Source organism: Thunnus thynnus, chromosome 3, assembly GCF_963924715.1.
Source record: "Thunnus thynnus chromosome 3, fThuThy2.1, whole genome shotgun sequence".
NCBI lineage: Eukaryota > Metazoa > Chordata > Actinopteri > Scombriformes > Scombridae > Thunnus > Thunnus thynnus.
In genome coordinates, this window is record NC_089519.1 from 23,589,012 (window position 1) to 23,609,419 (window position 20,408).

Below are 20,408 nucleotides of genomic sequence, written 5' to 3' on the forward strand. Positions count from 1 at the left end.
GCAATTACCAAAAAACAAACAAAAAAAGCAAAAAAAAAAAAAAAAAAAAAAAAATCAACCGACTTGTTATATTACCAAAAAAATCTGCTGCCTTTGTTTGATTTTCACCCACTCTAATGAAAGACTAATGGAACGCAGGCAATCTGCCACCAGCATACATATGAACACACACACTCTCTCTCTCTCACACACACACACACACACACTCTCTCTCACACACACACACACACACGCACACAGGAACCCCCCCCCCACCCCCCACCCCCCGCGGAGGCTCTCGGATTTTAATTAAGAAAAAAATGAGGAAGAGGTTCCATTTTAGCCAAATTGGTCCCCACAGCAGCAAAGGTAAGGGAATAAAATGAGGGATGGAGGAGTAAAGGGAGGCAGACACAGAGAAAAAGACACACAGGAGGATAAAACTAAAAAAAAAAAAAAGGAGATCTATGCTTCCTTTGACACAGCATAGGACACATCTCAAACAATGAAGACATCCCCCCCCCCCTCCTCTTTCCTCCTTCTCTTCTCTTTAAATCTCCCATCTCTTCTCCACCCCGTCTTTTCACCCCACCATCATTAGAGAAATGACAGACCAGGTGCCTCAGTCCGCAGCAAGAGGGAGATGTCACTGTGATCTTTCCACCACCAAGGAACAAAAGAGAAAGGGACAGAGAGAGAACTTCTCTCCTTGGCTACATTAAACGGCTTCTGATATATAAAGTCACTTCAAATTTTGTGGTAAATTGCTGTAGACAGCAGCTTGGTTGTCTGTTAAAAGCCTTTTGTACGGTGCAGTAATGGCAGTGTACTGTTAACCTTTGCTGAGATTATCACACCGGTCGTTACTGTTATATACAAGGGATTTCTGCTGGCAGAGGGAAAAGTGTACAGTGTGTGTCTTTGAAATGTGCAATTGTGCCTTTGTCTCAAGCTCAATTTACATCTTCACTCCTTTTTCCTTCCCTGCCTACATTTGCATCCTTTGCTTTTGTCTCTCGTGATTTTTTTTCCCTCTTTACCTCGCTCTTACTTTTACTCCTCCCTTCCTTTCTATTCTTCTCTTCATTTATCTTTCGCATAGTGGCCTGCGCCTTGTCGGAAGCCACAAGCAGTCTTGTCGTAAAAGGCGTAATGTGTCACCTCCTGTCCATGTAGCGCCCGCTCCACTCTTAACAACTTATTGAAAAGGTAATGCATGAGGCTCAGGCTAATTATATTAAGTGACAATTTAGCGGCAGAGGTTCCTTTTTGCTTTCCGGCTCACGCTTTCTCTTTCTCTCTCGTCTCTCCCTCCCATCTCGTCTGTAAATGTGCTAGTCTGTGGGTTTTTCAAGTGGCACTCAGTGTTTCAAGTCAAGCTGGTGGCTCAGCTTCTGACCTGGCTGGTTAATGGCTGTTATTTGTGGGAAGGAGGAGTGGACTCTGCCAATATTGCTCACTCTCCTTCCACATCTCTCCCTCTTTTTCCTCCCCCCTTGCCTCTGCTGATGGTAATGGCCGTGATGACAGGGGAAACGGAAAAGAGAAGGAGAAGTAAAAATACGGAGATGGAGAAATTTGGAGGGGAAACAGAGGAGGAAGATGGAAATAGGAAGATGAAAAACGCTGGGAAGCAGGAAGGGGTAGAAAAGAGGATGCAGGAGATCCTCAGGCTCCTTTATTAAAACTATTATTGTGCAGGACTTGAGAATTCCCCCCGGGGCAGGGGTCCATGTCGAAGCCCATATAATTAACTAGAGGCTCAGCTACGGATCAATTACCAGACAAGCAAGTGATAGCCGAATCAATGGAAGATCATCAGGCTCGTTATCAGTGTTGCAACTCATTAGAGGAAAAGTGAGGTAGAGAAAGAGGGAGAGCAAAAAAAGGGTGGATGGGGGGGGGTGGGGGCATTGGTGGGGGAGGCAGGAGAAGAGGGCAGGGTTGGTGGCTGTGTGTTAGCCCAGAAGCTGATGGGTGCGTGTGGGGGTGGGGGGTACCGGTGTGTGATGTGTTGTTGCACTCCTCCATAGCTGCCACTGACTGGTGACAGGGAGAGCTCTGTATGACAGAGTGCAGCCGGCTCTGTAGCAACAGTCACTGAAGCTTGTACGGATCAATACAAGAGTGTGCATGAGGTTAAAGCTCTGCCATAGCATCCTTATTCCCCAGCGACTCACACGCTCAGTCTGGGGTACAATCCTACAATCCAAGCAGTCAGAAAAGGGATTGTCAAGACTGAAGATTTACAGAACAGCACCTGCATTTCCAGAGTCATAACTGAAATAATACATTACTCAAAAATGCCTGAAATGTCACATGTAAAATGTCGCTAGTCTATGCTTGGGCCTCGGGTCGTACTAATACCATTTTAGATATCACAATTGATATCAATACATCTACATCCTAGTCATATCCGTCTTTTAAGTTACAATCTGATGGCACTTTTTCCCCTACGCAGCAATATCAGTTAGCACATTTTCTGAAATGTGCTAATGTATATTTATACTTATTATTCATTTCTGTTTGTATTCTACTGTTCTAGCTTTTCACTTTTTTACATATCTTTATGGATGGCAAACTAAGAATTTCATTGCACAGTCCAAATTGTTCTCTGTGTATAGGACTGCAAAGCTTTGAATCTTGATTTTTAATGCAATTCATAATAACATAATCTGTATCTTATATTAATGTAACATACAGGTATTAGTTTTTTTTATAATTGGTGTAGATGGATTTGATATGCTTCAAATAATGTATGAATATGACTCCAACCAGTCAAGAATTGTATTTAGAAATAGAGATTAAGGGTAAAAAAGGATTTTAAGTAAATTATTAGCGAACTAAAGGCCATAGAGCTTATCAGGTAAAAGAGAGAGTGAAAGAAATCGACAGACTTAATGCACCCTTGACCTCTTAACGCCCTTTTTGTCTTTTGACTGTAAGCTACAAGTGTGTTTCAGAGGGCACCCTTCATCACTAAGCCCACATTATTATACCCATCAAACCTCTCAGCGCTGCCTGTTTGCTTCCCAAACGTTGACAACTAATTGGTGAAAAAGCCCAGAAATTGGGTGTGACAGCATTGAGTTGTTAGAACAGTCTCAAGAGAGCCAAGTCCCTCTTATGTCTTGAGAGGCAAACTACCTTGCTTTTTATCTTCTGCGCAAAGAGAGAACCTGTTCAAGCAAACAACAGCAAGTACGAAAAAGATTCAGAGGTCATCAAAAAGTCATAATTATGATGCTTGTCTGCTGTGTTATTTTTCTTGTTTTGTTTTGTTTCTTTTTTTTTTGGAGGGGGGATAATTTTTCATGGAATGAAATCACAACTGAGCAAAACCCAACTCAAATTGGCCTTTTACACAATAAAACGAGGGTAAATGGAAGGACAGAAGCTGAGGGTAGAAAGAGAGAGGAGAGTGGAACAACATAATTTGTGCAGTGATGGTGATTATGTGCTGCAGAAACAAATGATTCAGGCCAGCAGAAAAAAAAAAAAAGGTTGATGAGTGTCTGTGCTAAGAAGGATGCTTCTCGAACACAGAGAGAAAACAGTGGTTCACTTCAGGTTGTCACGTGAAAAGACCATCTAGAGTTCATCCTGTCAGCTGTTTTGTCATCTTAACTTTTTTTCCATATTAAAACCTCTGAGATTTTTGCCCATTTCAAGTCCAATCATTTAAAGTAGGCAAACTAAACAATAACAATCATGGTTTAACACTGGTGGGAATTGGCATTACCAAAAGAGTGAGTGCAGCCTTTGTACAGTGGCGTATATACATAAGCAGGAGCACATGGCTAAGGGCTGTTACTGTCGGTGACCTGATTTATGGTCGTATAAGGATGCTCACACACACACAGATAAACTTGTAGCTTGTGTGTGTGTGTGTGTGTGTGTGTCTCCATGTGACAAGGAATGGCGTGTCGATCAGATGGCACAGGGATAGAACTGTCACTGTTCTGCTACCACTACAGGGCCACAAGACATCATATGACACCGACAGGAACAGCCCTCTACTTGTGATAGCGGGAGGGAGAGAGACGGGGAGAAAGACTTTGAGAGAGACAAGCAAGGGCACCGAAAGGTCTGAGAGAAACGAGAGAGAGCCACATGATTGTCTGTGTCACTGATCACTGCACTCTGGCCTCCGCTAATAAGTGCACCTTTGTGAAAAAAAATGAGAGGGGAAAAAAAAAATGTCAGTGGAGCATTTTTCATTGAGTCTTATGAGTTATTTACGATTTTCAGCTGTATTTGTGGTAACACTAAATGACAAAAGGTTAATGGCTGGAGGCACAATCTGCTAATGCCTATTTGGCAATTCATGACCTAATGACACATGTTATGTATAAAGTGCTCCTCGTGCTAATTTTGTTTTTCCAAGAGGGGAAGACTCCACTCATGAGGTCAGGAGACAAAACTACTGTTTTATCGGAACCAATACAGCAAATGATGCACATTTGGAGCCATGCACACACACACTCACACACTCACAATACTCATACACGTGAACCTCTGACCCTGCCAGCAACAACCCGACCAGACCATTGTTCTACTCACCAAATTGCAGCAAAGTCTAAACCAGCCTGTTGGGCACCTTGACTTTCACCTCACTTCACACACACTCACACACACACACACACACACACACACACACACACACACTTTTCAGTAGGGTTTCACATCAGCAGACTCTGTTACCCCAAAATGTTCTGTACCAAATATTCATTGCATCATCACGAGAGATTATTAGGGTTGCAGCTTGCATGTTTTATCACTATTATTTATTAATAATAATATTTATAATATTTATAATTTATAATATTTATTTACTACTATCAAAGTAGTGAAAGATCACAAGTTCCCAAAGCCAAACATGACATCTTCAAATCACTTGTTTTGTCAGATAAATGATCCTCAATCCAAATACATGTAATTTACTTTTATAGAAGATCAGGAAATATTCACATTTGAGAGGCTGGAACTAGTGAATTAATGATTGATTAATGAAGCTGATTAATGAACTATTAACATTGTTGCAGATATCGCAACCATGTCTTCTCAATTTAGGTTCTCAATTTACAGCCTGCAAGCCATGAAACATTTTTTAGGCCTCTGTAAGTCCCCATGAAAAGAAATCTGTCATGGTTCATTTTAATGAATACAGTATTGTGTCTTTAAATGTTGCGAGCATCATGTACAGCATGTAGCTAAGAGACATGAAACACTACCATGATTTTCTGCCAGGTTTTGCAGCCCAAGTTCAACTAAATTTAACTTTAACCCCAAATATTGCTGACCTGAGTTCTACTGAAGAGAAGAATGGTGGAAAAGTTCATTTGGGAATTTCTAATTTGCCGTATTTGTGTAACTCTACTCTCCGATCCCACCAGTTTTATATTTATTGCCACTCGAATGTGGCAATAAATATCACAGCAAATTGATCTCGCAATTGTTTACATTCTGATGTAGTCTGTAGCATCCTAACTACAGTAGCTGCTTTGTAGGATTACCATTCTATGATTATCATGATTATTGTGATTATCTTTGTAGGATTACCACTGTGATTATCATTCTACATTGATCCTCAGGCAAACTATTTGCTCCTGTGCATTTGGTGTGAAACCGCAATAATGGTGTGGTGGATTAAAGAAAGGGTTACATTCTGTATGAGGCGTTGGAATATTGTGATGGAAGAATAGGATGTAGAGGGAGAGGAAGAAGAAACAGAGGAAGAAGAGGTTGAGTTCCATCACTTGCCTAATGACTGGGCTGGTTTCGGGGCATTTCACAGACGTGTATATCAGGGCACTGTGCGCCCATCCTTCTGGTTTTTCTCCCTCTTCTTCCCTCCTCTAACTTTACAGACATCTGCACTCACACTTGGATAATTCTCTTCTAATCATCTCTAGCTTTTCTCCTCCTTCACCCTCATTTACTTCCCTCATGTCTCACCCCCCCCCATCCCCTCCCTCCTTTTCTATTCTCTCCTTCTCACCTCATCAGACAGGCCTCCACCTCACCCCTCCACTGCCTCCATCCCCTCGCTCCTGTCCTCTCTCACTGACCCGTGCTCCCCCCCAGTCACAGGGCGTTGTGTCTCTACCTGCCAGGCTCCCTGACAGCCCCACGTCCCCCCTCACCCCCTGAGAGGAGACCGCCTGCCCATCCGGAACACTGCCGTGGCAACCCTGCCAGCGGCCCCATAGTACACCCCCACCCCACCAGCCTGATCTCCACCAAACCCAGCACTGAGAGTTTGACAAAGTCCTTCTCTACAGTGTCTTCCTTCTCTTCTCTTCTCTCCTCTTTGCTAACTTCCCATCTCTCCGCCTCTCATTATTCTGTTTTCACCCTTCCTTTCTCACGATCTCACGACTTTCTCTCCTCTGACCTGACTAATATATCTTTCCCTCTTTTAGCTCTCTGCTTCCTCTGACACTCACTGAAACACTTTCTCAACTTGCCGTGGCCCAGATAAAAGAGAGTGTAATGTCAGTCCTTGTTACAGTGACCTTCTTAACTGTTTGCTGGAGAATTGCTGTTTGTTTGGTGGCACAAAATACTGACAGGGAATACAGCACCAGAAAAAGTATGATTCAATTATTGAAGTTGCCCAAAATTCAGACATTTTTTTTCCTGGAAATTACATTTGAGAAGGTGGGGGTCGTATTATATTCAAGGACTAGAGAATTACATATTCCAAACATAGATATACGATGTTGCATCATGGATTGTCTGTTTATAGTATATATTTTAGAGTTAGTCATCCATAAAGGTTTTTCAGTAGCCTAGTTTAACCTACAGGAAATTCTGACGGCTTGTGGAACATGTTTTGGGGCCATGGAGGAAATAAATTCATGATGAAAACATGTGTTGAAAGTGAAGAGAAATGGACCGGGGAACACGCAGCCAAGAATTACTGGTGTAACAGACTGTCATAACCAGGAACCCAAACAGACAGTCTGAAAAAAGTCATAGAAAATTATTTTGATTGATACCAAAAGCCCTCCAGTGGAGTGGTTGAGTGTTTCATGAACAAGCTACACAAATGTGGGATTTACATTTTGTTTTAATGGAAGTAAATCGTGTCACTTTAGTGATACAAAAGACTTCAAGGATGAGGATGACTAGTAGTATCTCTGGGAAAAGTTCCCAACAGGACTAATCTGATTAAGTGTTTTCCAAAAACAGGTGCTGGAAACAAGGGGGAGGGGGGACATCTTAAAATCAATCCAATTTGGCATTCAGAATGAATTATTTTCTATCGAAAAGAGTCAAAAATCCAACAATTGTTCAATCTAATACCTATGTCTGGGTATGACTGCAAATGTGTTTCGAGAGAGATCATCAGTCACCAGCTGTGCATCTGCTCAGTGGTGAGCTAGTGAAGTAATGGGAATCACACATTATATTGGTTAGCCTTTGTGAGTAACAGGGAAGTCCACGACTGTTTTTGATATAACAAAAAAAAAATTTCAATGACCTCACAAAAGCTGAGACACAGTCCAAAAGACCTGTGTACCATCTGAATCCTCCCTGAAAACAAATGCCGAGCTGCGAAGGAGGTGGGAACAAAGAACATGTGGGTTACATTAGCCAGGGGAGTCTTTATTTATGGCACACACATGACAAGGAACATAACCGCTAACAACACGACAAACACACAAACACTTGTGACTCTCCCCGGCCAAAAAAAACTCCCAAATAAATGTCACACAAATCATCCTGTGGTAGTAAAACCACTTAGCAAACAAGCAACAAAGTTTTGGTTTGGGACTTCAGCTCAGAGGAAGAAGTATTTCAATCACAAAAAAAGTTGAGGTTCAATTCTCACTCTCTGCACATCTTTCTTCTCTGCCTTTCTTCTTCATCTTTTTTTCAACTGTGGGTGTGTGTAGAGAGGGAAAAAAAAGTAGGAAGTGTAGCTTCAAAAGTTATATATTTTTTATTTTTAAAGTTCTGCGTGATGTCTGCACCATCCAGATGATCTGTGCATTCACAAGTCATTTTAGCTTCTCTTCCAGTGAACCCATGGAGAGGTTGTAAGCGTTATGCCCATCGCTGCCCTCCCCTCCTCCAAACCTCTTGTAATTGAATACTATCCCACAGCCCAAGCAAAAATCAGCTTAGTGAATGCAGAAAGAGGAAAAAAAAATATGAAGAAACGATTATTATTCCACCATCAGGTTTCAATTACAAGGAAGAGGGGGGTTAAGTGAACATCAAGTCATATTAAAGTATATAGGAGGCCACTGGCATTGGGAGACTTTGTTGAAAGCTCTCATGTATTAACACACATTCTTACACGTGGCCAAGTTACATTATTTGATTATTACAACCGTAGCCACAGGTTTGGCGTGCAGGCTTTGAGTTCCCGCTCTCGCCTTAGAACCACTTCCATGCAGAACAAGAACCTATTAGTCTGAAAACAGTGATGAGAGAGAGACAGAGAGACAGAGATCTCCTGTCTACATCTGGCATGCACAGGCCAGCTGTGTGTGTGTGTGTGTGTGTGTGTGTGTGTGTGTGTGTGTGTGTGTTGTGTGTGTTTGTGTGTGTGCAAGGCATGGGTATATATTCCGTCTTACATGTCTGTGTTGCATCCCTTTAAAACATATGACACGTTGGACAGATTTAATGACAGAATGAATATGAGGTTCTGTATAATAAACCTGCATTGTAAAAATTAACATTCAAAAAAGTGGCTGCTGTTCATTATCTTCCAGTCACTCATAAATCACCCCGAGCGACTTCAATTCATGTCTGTTTCTGAGTGTTTATTTTTGCTCTGCTGTCTGTCTCTCTTTCTTTCACAGTCAGTCTCTCTCACTTTGTCCTTACACACCACCACACCGGATTCTGTCACCTGTCTCTGCTCGTTCTATCACTCCCAGAGAGGCAGAGCGATGGCCTCTGCATTCCCAGAGGCAAGACATAAAGGGCTGTGAATGGATGGATGGATGGTGAGGGGGACGAAACCAACGACTAAATTATTAAGTGACACTTCGCTTCGCTTTGAGACACACACACACACACATAAGGCAAGTGGGTAAACGCATTAGAACAGTTAGCCCCCTGAATGCACCCGACAACTCCGCTACACGCTAACTCACGTCAAAATCATCAAACCAGGCCTGGGGCTCTTAAAATTTTTACGCTATTGCTTGAAGGGATGTCGTGGAGCCTGGGAGGCTTTCTGAGAGTGAGTGGCCCTGTCATCACAGCCATTGCTGCCAATAAATAAGTAAATATGGGAGTGGAGCGGCTAAGCAGCGTTGCCACAGAGTTGACAGCACCTATTCACTGTGAGTTTGTGCCCGTGTGTGAACATCAGCAAATAGGTATTCGCACCTGTACATGTGTGTCCCTGTGTGTCCTTCCCCAACCTCCAAGCTCCAGGGGGGCATTGCTCTTGCCACCATCACCCAAGCTAGAATGTGCCAAAGTGGGGCTTCATTCACTTAAGTTCCACCTGGCCTTGATTTCCTGTGGACAAGGCTGGAGCACACTGGGAGAGAGCTCTGGTTTAATTTGGTACATAAGGAGACAGGATGATGGGCCATTTGGCCACCATGGACACAGGTACTAAAGGTCTAACAGGGAGAGGAACACAGCAACTCAGTTCTTAGGTTGTGGGGTTGCAGCAGGATTACACAAGGGGCTGCATGAACTAAGGTTCTCTATCTGACTGTCCTTTCATACAAAAAGACACGCAACATGAAGCACAAGATATCACAAGATATTGGGCATGGGTTCCAAATTACAAAATTACAAAAAAAATATGTATTTTATTTGTCTATGAGATTTCAGTGCAGTGGGGGTGAATGGATTTGTGTGTGTGTGTGTTGCTCACAGTAGTTTTTTTAAGGGCAATTTTCTTCAGTGGAAAATTGTTCTAATGAAAACTGTTTACAGTGAGGTCTGCGGACTATCCAAACTAACAAGGACATTATTTGTGAAAACACATTGTTGTTAAATGTTTTAAATCTTTTTTTTTCTTCTTCAATGCTTTAAGCATCACAAATGAAAAACCATTTACTTCTATTGTAATGGGGTGGCAGCAGAAATCCAACAGAGAGAGAGAGAGAGAGAGAGAGATCTCCTGCAAGGCTACATGAAACCAAACATAAATTGTATTAGTATTTGGTGAAACAATCCTCTAACAAACAATGTATTCTTGTTTATAGCTTTAAAGACTTCATAAAACTTGAAAAGTTTTGCCAGAGGGGTGACAGAGAAATTTCACTCCACTTAACTGCAGAAGAGGACCTTTTCAAGGAGTTTCAAGACACTGTTGATTTTCTGTAAACAACACATGAAAAGGCAGTCCCCTGCATCAGTACCAAGAAAATTAAACTTGATCCTACAGGACATCTTTGAAAATTGCATTAAAAAAAGGTCAAATTATTTCACCAAGCTGGCAGATTTTTTTATCTGTTTTTAAAAAACAGAATTTCAGATGTCAGAGGTTCAGAGGAAGGAAAAAGAATATTTGCTCCATTCAATCTTCATTTGGTCTGCAGGTCACTATCAAAAATGGCTGCTGTGTTTTGACGTCATTAAACATGATCACTATTGGACAGTGCAGACAATCCAGTATACTTGGCCCGACAACAAAATGCAATGGCATTGTGATGCTTAAGCAACTGTAAAGTGTGTTTGTGGGCCTGTAAATGTGCTCACAGTTTGGATATATCTGTATCAGTGTGTGTATATGTATGTGTGCTCATGTATGTGTCTATCTGTGGGTACGCTCATTGTAAAGCCTGCTAATTGCAGTTGAGACTCCTTTAATTAACACAAAGAGAGGTCTCTGGGGTATGTATGGGCACTGTGAGTGTGTCACGAGTTTATATCTAGCCAACCTGTGGGACACAACAGCCTAATCAGAGCCTTTTAAGTTCTGCCATGCTTACTCTGGAGGATTAACTGAAGACACACTTTAGTCGTGGAAAATGAGACAACCGAGGATCGCGTTGGTCTGGCTGACAAAACAAGCAAGGCATAAAAAAATACCCCAAATGTGCTTGGAAAACTAACACTTTGAACTAAGTACACAGTAATGCTGACAATAAGAGGTGCTGTATTTTAGGTTGTAATGGCTTTATTTAGCTTGAGAGCCTTACTCAACTGTAAACAAAATGGTTGCCCTGCTGTTGTTGTTTGCAGGTTGATGGTTTGTGTATGGCGAAAGGCGCCACAAGAGACATGACACAGGATGTGCCTCAATCTTTCTCTCTTCCCTTTGTCCACCCACCTTCATCGTCATTTGCTCGCTCATTTCTCCTTTCTCTTTAAAAATAACTTCCTCTCTTTTTATTATTCCTGCCAATTTGGACAGGTGCCCTGGTCAAAGACAGATTACACTAAGTCGCGTATCAAAGCTAATCAATCTTCAGCCGCTGGAAGGCATCACTCTCCCAATGAATAATTACAGCAATCCAGTTATGAGCTGCCAGTGCCAAAATGTTGCCACCACCATCTTTTAGGATGCTGAAACCCCCAACTGATTCACCAATGAACTTTGAGGGGGGAAGTTTGTTGAATGTGTGTGGTCCAAGAAAAAAAAAAAATCATAGTAAAGACGAGATGCTACTGCAATGCCTCTGAGAATAAATAAAGTCATTTGAGCTACATTAAATCCAAGTGGCACCTGGGGTGTGTAGAGGTTGGAGAGCTGATATGTGTGAAGAATGAGAGTGATCATGAGTGTGTTTTGATCCAGTATTTAGTCTGGAAGAGTTGATGTAGTCAAACTAAGGCCAAACTCAATTTGGCTTTCATATGTCTTCAGTACAGTTCTGTCTTACAATAGAGGAATTGTGCTACACCATCCTCTGCGACTAACACACAAACACACACACACACACAAATACACACACAAACAACAAGATAAAGATGATTAAAAGGAGAGAAAAGGATGTGGTGTGAAGAGGGAGGAAAAGATAAAAGAACGTAGAGAGAGAGAGAAGTGGGAGGAATGAATGATGAATGAACGGATCGTCCTGTTGGTGAGGGTGCAGATATCAGCGGGGAGACGATGCTCCAGTCGTACGCTGTCAGTCATTCATTCAGCCAGTGACGTGATGTATGAAAGTGCGCGAGCGTGTGTCAGACAAGACGAGGTTCTTTCATCAAGAGGCATGTTCAGTGGAAAATATTGAGAGAAAATTGACAAGAAACTGCTTTTCTTCCACGCGCGAGAGGGAAGCCACTGTTGTGCATGAGAGGAAGCGGTGGAGAGTGGAGGGTGGAAACAAGAAAAGGGGGAGAGGAGTGAGTGCGTAACTGCAGGGCAGCTGTATTGAGCGGAGGAGGGTGTCATTTAGAAAGTGGCTGGCTCAGCAATGGCCATTAGTAGCGCTGTGACACAGTGGACCGTCAAGCAAACAGATAGACAGGCTGAAGAGCCAGCAAAGATGTAGGCAGACAGGCAGACAGAGGAAAACAGATTAACAGGTTAGGAATGAACTGGGCTGCAACTAATGATTATTTTCATTATTGATTAATCTGTTGGTTGCTTTTTATGATCAATCAATTAATCAATTAATCGTTAAGTCTAAAAATGTCAAAAAAACAGTGAAAAATGATCACAATTTCCCAGAGACAAACGTGACATCATCAAATGTTTAGTTTTGTCCAAAGAACCGTCCAAAACCCAAAGATATTCAATTTATGATGATATTAAGCAGAAAAAGCGGCAAGCTGAAAATAGCAAATGTTTAGCTTTTTTATCAACATTTGTGACGATTGATTTTCTGCCGATCAACTAACCAATTAATTGTTTCATCCCTGAAATTAACAGGTAAAACAGATGAAGTTAGCAAATTACCAGGTTATAAATTATACGATTGAGATGTTAAAAAATAATGATATACTACATATGTAGAAAAATTGGATTCTTGTAACATGATTCATTTAAATGAAGCTGTATTAGAAATATGCAATAAATTATCAAAGCTCCAAACTGTAACTCTATAGAAATGAGACCTTGAAAAATATTGGGAGGATACCAATATTTATACCATTTTGAGCAATCTGATATTTTAAACCAGGGAAGCCTCTTATAACATTATGGTGAAAGAGTAGATACTTAATACTGGAATAATACAGCCGTTCCGAAAACCACAAACTATCCAGCGCTGCACCGCAAATAACTATGATTTTAAACAAGAAACGGTGAAAGAAAAAGTGTAAAGAAACGGAGAGGAGAGACATAACTAAAAATTACTCAAGCCCGTGAAATTCCTCAGACAGCAGAAGTAGCCGTGAAGGCTAAACACCCCAGAGTCTGGGTGTTGGCAGACACAAAACACCGCCACAGAATGAAATCTGAGGCTTCAAAATGCACCTATCACAGCCTCTGGTGGGGCTTAAATCACCAATTACAACCCTTTGCTCAACTTAAAGCACCAATCGTAACAAGGATCAGTATCAGTGCTGGTGATCTGATAAGACGAGGTATATTTTTCTTAACTGGTAATTATCTACAACTGTGACCGATTATTCACCATCAGATGTCACTTCTTTGCAACTCTTGACCTGGCAGTGTGTTACATATAACAGACACACTCCAACTCTCAGCCTTTTGTCCATTTTTGTCCAACAATCTCACAAAATTACTCTTAGGTGAAACTGTACAATCATGGCTTATTTATTTGCCTGAAAGAGAATCTGAGCTTTCACTTCACTTTCCCACCGGTCTGTCCAGCTGCCCGCTGCCAGAAAGCATTTTGCTGGGGACAGTGTGGTCCTATTGGAGCGGCAGGAATTCACAAACAGAGGGGGCAAACCAAGGTTACTGAGACGGAGGGTCCAGGCACGCTCCCAAACGAGGCAGGCGGCGACGCAGCCAGCACAATCTGGGGTCCTTCTGCTGACTAGCCACGCTAGGACTCATGGGAAGGGAATGTAAGGCCTTGTCACGGGCCAAGTTTGGAGGAGTGTGGAGTGAGAGACAAACTGTTTGAAGAGGACGGGGTTAGCACATGAGAACTCTGCATGTGCGTGTGTGTGTGTGTTTAAAAACCTTGACAAGTAAACTCTGGCTGCCATCACTCGTCACTTCTTTGTGTTGGAAAAGACCGCTTTGCCACACCCCGCGGTATTCCTGTGCAGGCCAAGTCTTCTCCCATTCCAATGAGGAGACATTAAGGAAAGAATAATCACTTTGGACACAAGCTGCCAATTTAGTCTGAACTTATTTATCTCATTTAGAGTCCGTTTGGAGGGATATACACATGGCAAATACTGACTTCTCAGTTCCCACAGACAGAGGAGGAGAGACTGCTGGCACGGCTGATAATATTCCTCCATTGAGCTTTTCTTTACTGTAACAAGAGAGGGGGTGACAATGGTTTGCCAAACCCTGACAACTGCAATCCTGTCACTGCTTGCTGCCAGTTTATCTGTGGTTTCTTTTTCAGTGGATGCTTTACCCCTAATTCAATTTATTTTGGTGTTTCAAGCATTAAATTTTGAATTAAGATCTCCTAAAAAAACAAGCTTACCTTTACAAACAAAAGTCACATACACACACACACACACACACACACACACACACACATACACACATACATATGCACACTAGTAGATGTAGCAGACAACAGCCACCATAGCAGCTTGCCTCCACCCAAACCACATGATGCAGGGACCCCCCAAAAACTCATATCCGACATGGCTCTGGCTGCGCATACTAACTAGCCAACACAGCACCCAAAGGGGGTACAGTAATGCAACTGGAGATGGCCTCTCTTTTCATGGAGCATGCACACATGTATGCACACACACACACACACATAAGGTTTAGTCTAATTAGCGCCGGTATTTTCAGGGCTTGTTTGCGCAAATTGGAAATGTGTGATGTGAATTAAAATATGGCTGGGGTTTTTGTTCCCAATAAAAAATAGAAAGGGGTTTCACCTTGCCCCCTTTGTTGGGGCTCATACGAAAGTAATTTAGTCCAGAGAGAGAAAAAGAGAGAGAGTAAAACAGAAAGAGAGAGGTAGTAAAAAAGAGGGAGAAAAAGAGAAAGAAACAGAGAGAGACAGAAAGAGAAAGGGAAAAGGGGGAGGGAGATACATTCCGTTTGGCCCAGAGTGAGAGGCACTGTGGGTGTCTGAGGGCCCTCGCTGCCAGTAATTGCTTCCATATAGGACCCGTCCATGGTCACACACGCACATACACACACAAAACACAGTTCAAATGTAGAAGCAGACACTTATCCGTAAAAATCCACCATTCACAAAAAATGAAAAAACAGTAGTTTACAATACATACATGTACAATAAATGTGTGCATGTATTTAACCACTGAATCCTGTTTTCATGAGATTTGTCATTAAACAGAGTATGGAGCACAGAGCTACTGCACGGGTGAGGTACAGTAACAGGTTACCTACATGAGGCCCCCAAAAAGAATGGCAAATTATCCTCAAATCAAAGTATTAAAGACTGCATCTGATTATAGCTGAAATTATGCTTTTGCAAAGATACATAAACATCTCTGCAGCCTACAAAAAGAAGATTATGGGTTATGGGTAAGAGGTTGATGCACACACCTGCCAAATCTCAACAATGCCTTGTGAAGACTTGCACATCAAGCAAGCTCATTGGCTGATACAACTTGTCGGGAGGCATGTAAACTTTAGTACACTTTTATGAACAAGTATAAAAGAAACTTTAGGGGTCTTTAAATGACCCTGTGCATGTTTGCCTACGTGCATCCCAGAGAAGCACGTTTCAGCCAACAAGACAGGGAGGGATGTTGTTGTTGATCCGCTCTGGTAAATTGGATAGCTTCTTAGAAGCAGTTACCGGTTACTTATTCCTGTAATAAAAATACTTTACATTTTATTCTCAGTTTTGTGTTATTTTCCCAAATCTGACACAAATATATTGGTAGATCAAAATGGAAAGTTGCACAGGCATAAACATGTGGACTCATTTCTGAACAGAACATGAATTACTTCTCAAAGTGATGTTCTTGTCTCTCTGTGAAGTAAATTCAAACCGATGACAGTATCTCTACTTTCCCCCCGATTTCACCCTGTCTCCTCTGCCAGTCTTGGATTTATAACTTTTTTTGAGAAATTCTTTCCAACATCTGTCTTTCCAGTGTTCATCTGTCTTGTGTTGCTTACTACAGCTGTTGCTAGGCAACAGTTCATGCCAGCAGGTGTAAATCAATATATTTACTGTACATATAAAAGATTTGATATTCATTGAATACCATATTAAACATACTAGTACTAAGGTTTTAAAAGCATCATTTAATAGGTCTGCTGAAATTTTTACGTGTAGCCAAATGACAGTATCTTCACTAGTTCAATAAAGAATAATGTGTTGTAGTACTTCATAATTGGGGAAAAATGTGATTACTGTAATATGTAACTTATATGAGTGAATATAACATTGATGAGTAGACTTTTTTGAACAGGCCCGTGCATCTCAAGACAAAATTAAAAATGTCCATGTGTAAGTATAAGAGCATTCAAGCTCTTAATTTCATTTAAAATATGCTTTCCTGCATAAAATAGCTCAGTTACAGATCTATTTTTTTCTTATTCCCTGTCCTCTTGTATCACTGTGAGTGTGTATATATTTCAGTACACGGTTTGTGTAGGCTTTAGTTTGATGTATATTCAGGTTCCTTCATCATGCAGTGAGTATTACGTGCACTCTTTCTCAGTGACACATACACTCCCACAGACACGCACACACATGATTAATAGGAGTGAGTCTGAAAGGGGCAACAATAGTCATCCTCTGCTCCACTGCCAAGAGAAAACATACAATATTGGACATATGTAACCACATGTGGTTGTGGCTACATTAGACTGTCATGCACTACCTCTCATGTCAACAACAAAAGACAAAAAAAAAACCTCCTTTACCCATTTCTCAATACATATCATAAATTGACTTCCTGCTTACATCATTTCATACGCAAACAGAGAGCAGAGAGAGTGAACGAGGCAGACAGGAAGACAGAGATAGAAAAAAGAAGATGGTAATAAAAAATAATTCAGTTAGATCGTTCAGATGGAGAGAGCGCGGTAAGAAGAGAGGGAGATATTTGGAATCTGAGTAATTTAAAGAGGAAATCAGTTTTGCCATTTAAACTGGTTACAGACACTTTACCAGGTGTAAATGCTCATAGCAGCACAGAGCCTTGAACTTGAACAGAAAAAGAGCCGACTATATAAAAATGAATCTGAACTTTACTGGGTTCTACTGGAGTTTAAATAGCAGATGGACTGTGTGTGTGTGTTTGAGGTTCAAAGCGTTAATGTGACTAAGACCACTTGAGAATGTTAGCATGGTAGGTTGAACAGGTGTGGACCGCGTTTTCAGCCACTAAAATGAATGAAGTCACCGAGCCTGCCTTACACACACTCTCTCACACACACACACACACACACACACACACTTAGACACACACATCCACGGTTCCCACCTGAGCAGTTATTTTAAATGACTGTGAGCCTGTGTGACTGAATCGGCTGAACTCACAAATCAAAGGCACGTGGGGTTAGTTGAAGATTTCCAATGAAGTGGCAGAACACGAGTATGCATGTGCTATATGTATGCTGTGCGATTGTGTGTGTGTGTGTGAGTGTGTAAATTACAAAAAACAACAGACAGAAAGACTTGACTGCCCTCTCCTGACTTGATCAGATCTTCTGGGAAGCTCAGATGTGACATAATATTTCGTTATCTGAGCATAAACATTAAACATTACAGAAGATTTCATATCGAAAATAACTATCCGCCCTATCATCCCTCTGCCACCACACACACGCTGTAGACCGCAGCCTCGATGAAGAGGACCCGCGGGGAAAACTGCTGCAGATTGGTGAGGCATTGAGCATTGTGTGGGTATATATGTGTGTGTGTGTGTGTGTGTCCTGGAGGAGTGGCTGTCACTGTATCAGTTGCCACAGTAGATAAGGCAGTGTACCGCAGTGGTGCTGGTAATGATGCTGGGACCACTGAGACAAGTGTAGGGGAGGTGTCTCTGCTGCTTCTTGCTGATCTCATCACATCACATCACACAATTTTCATCCACGGCCTCACAACAACATCCTCACATACACACAAATAACAGTACTGTGCCAGTAAGTGCTGGCAACTTTTCATTTTTATTTTTAAAATTGTTTCTTTAACATTTTTCCCCTTTATTTGACAGTTACAGTGTATTGAAAGACAGGAAACAGGGGAAGAGAGAGGTGTGACATCCATCAAAGGTCCACCTGCCAGAATTAAACTAAGGACAGTGCGCCTTAACCATTAGGCTGTAAAACAAGCAAAATATTCTGCAATGTAGAGAAATTTGCTAGTATCAAACAAAACAAAAAAAATGCCAAGAATGCAAGAATTACTTTTTCTTGACAAGAAATTAGGTCAATACAAAAAAACTAGCTAACCTTAAAACAAGTAACAAGACACTTGATATAAGCAACAATAAAGATTCTTGAGACTTGATCATTTGTGTTTGAATTCTGCTCAAACATCACATCACATCACTCCATTCAGCTAAGAGTCACCAGTGCAGCGACTGCCGCAGATGCATGTTACAGTAAACCTTTCTATACAAGCTGAGAATGAAGTGTTTTGATCTGCATGTCATACTATATATTACTATGCTATACTTCTCTTACTTATATATATAGCTTCTGCGGTAATTACTTTATCCAAATCAACAATATGAAAAATTAAGTATTTTACAGTGTTTTTTTTGTCTTCCATAGTTTTAAAGGCACGCCACCAATAATGTCTTAATGTCTTCTGTGGGTCTGGAGAGCTTTCTTAAGTCTGAGCGAGGAACCCTAATAATCACGGCTCGGGCTTGAAATTTAAAATAGAAAGCCTGTTGCATTATGGGAAATGTAGGATACAAGCCCTTTTGGATCTTGACCCTTAAGGACTAAAAGTAAAAATATCTTTGTATTTACAACCAATTTTGACCATTTTTCTTTTTTAATCTGTCTCCTGTGAGTCCCCCAACTTCACTGAAGTGCAATGGTAAATCTGTGGAGTACACCTTTAAGACTGGTCTGATTTTTGAAAGAAAAAAAAAAAACATCCAGTTTTCTCTTAGATATCTAGGATACTGTTACAACTATGCAATCCACTTTAGTAGAATTGATTTAATGTCTTGGAAAAATCAAGACAAGATTTATTTTTAAAAAATGCAAATTGGTGTTTGACAATTTATTTTTGGTAAGAAAAAGTAAGATGTAATAAATATGGCAACTAGATAAGGATTTGCAGTTAGTTTTTTAAATTAGAGTAACACAACTACAGAAAGTTATTATTTCAACCAATCTATTAAATATTATATTATATTATTTTCTCTAATACCAGCAGAAAGGAGCGGATCAAATGGAGGGCTGCAGAGACAAAAGAGCTAAAACTCCTGCAATTATCAGACTTCTAATCAGCACTCCCTCCCACACACACACACACACACACACACACACACACACACATGCTCCTGCAAACACAGCTCACACACCAAGGACTATGAGTCTTTTGACCAAGGTGTCTGATTCTTTTTTGATTACGTGGAAAAATTCTCAGCTTAAGGACTGCCTGTTGAGAGAAAATAAGGAGACCACACTGACTTTATGGACAAAAAAATCTTTCCTTTTCTCCGCTATTAAAACAGAGCAGGCATCAGATGTCAGCTCTTTATTTCTGATAGCTGTTATTTAGGTGCCCTAGTTGGCTGGACTTCAGTGTTTGGCAGCCGTAAGCACCTCTAAGGAAATGAGGAAAAATCAGGTTCAAAACCTGCACGTATATAAAACAAGCTTATATTTGAGCTGTGCAAACCTGAAAACAAAAGAAAGATCGAGGAACATTTGAACGTATTGGATAAAAGAATGTCTATGACAAGGGATAAACAGTTTAACAGTGGCATAGATGCAAAAAACATACCAAAGGTAATCATTTTCCTTCTGTTAAAGTCACAGAGTCACATAGAGGATGTGGTAAGAGTTTAGTAAAATCCTATAACAGAAACCTCCACTGTCCTATGCCTAACCCTAAACCACTGGTGTTTCCGCATGTAGTGTTAGAGAGGTTTGTGGTGCAAATGGATCGTGATCCAGCAGGAACAAGGCTTGGGAGGACATCAGAACGCACTTAATCTAAACAGCATTTCCTACCTTGGGCCGTTGCTACACAAAGCAAGCCAAACCACACAGTGTCTATACACACAGTCAGGAGCTGTGTGTGTGTGTGTGCGCGCGCACATTTGTATACTGTGAGGTTGTGAAGACGGCTGGGTCAACCTCAATCAAGGGGAGAACGACAAGAAAACAAGCACAAGCTCAGCTAAACAAATGAAGATGAGGAGAGGTGGGGGGAGGGGGGGGGGGGGGGGTGTACACAGAGGAGAGACAGAACCCAAACATA

At 41.3% G+C, this 20,408-nt stretch overlaps 1 protein-coding gene across 2 annotated transcripts in view; it reads right to left on the reverse strand.

Moving 5' to 3' along the window:
- bnc2 (basonuclin zinc finger protein 2) overlaps nt 1–20,408 on the reverse strand; it is a 178,187-nt gene that overhangs the window by 101,557 nt on the left and 56,222 nt on the right. The window lies entirely within an intron of this gene.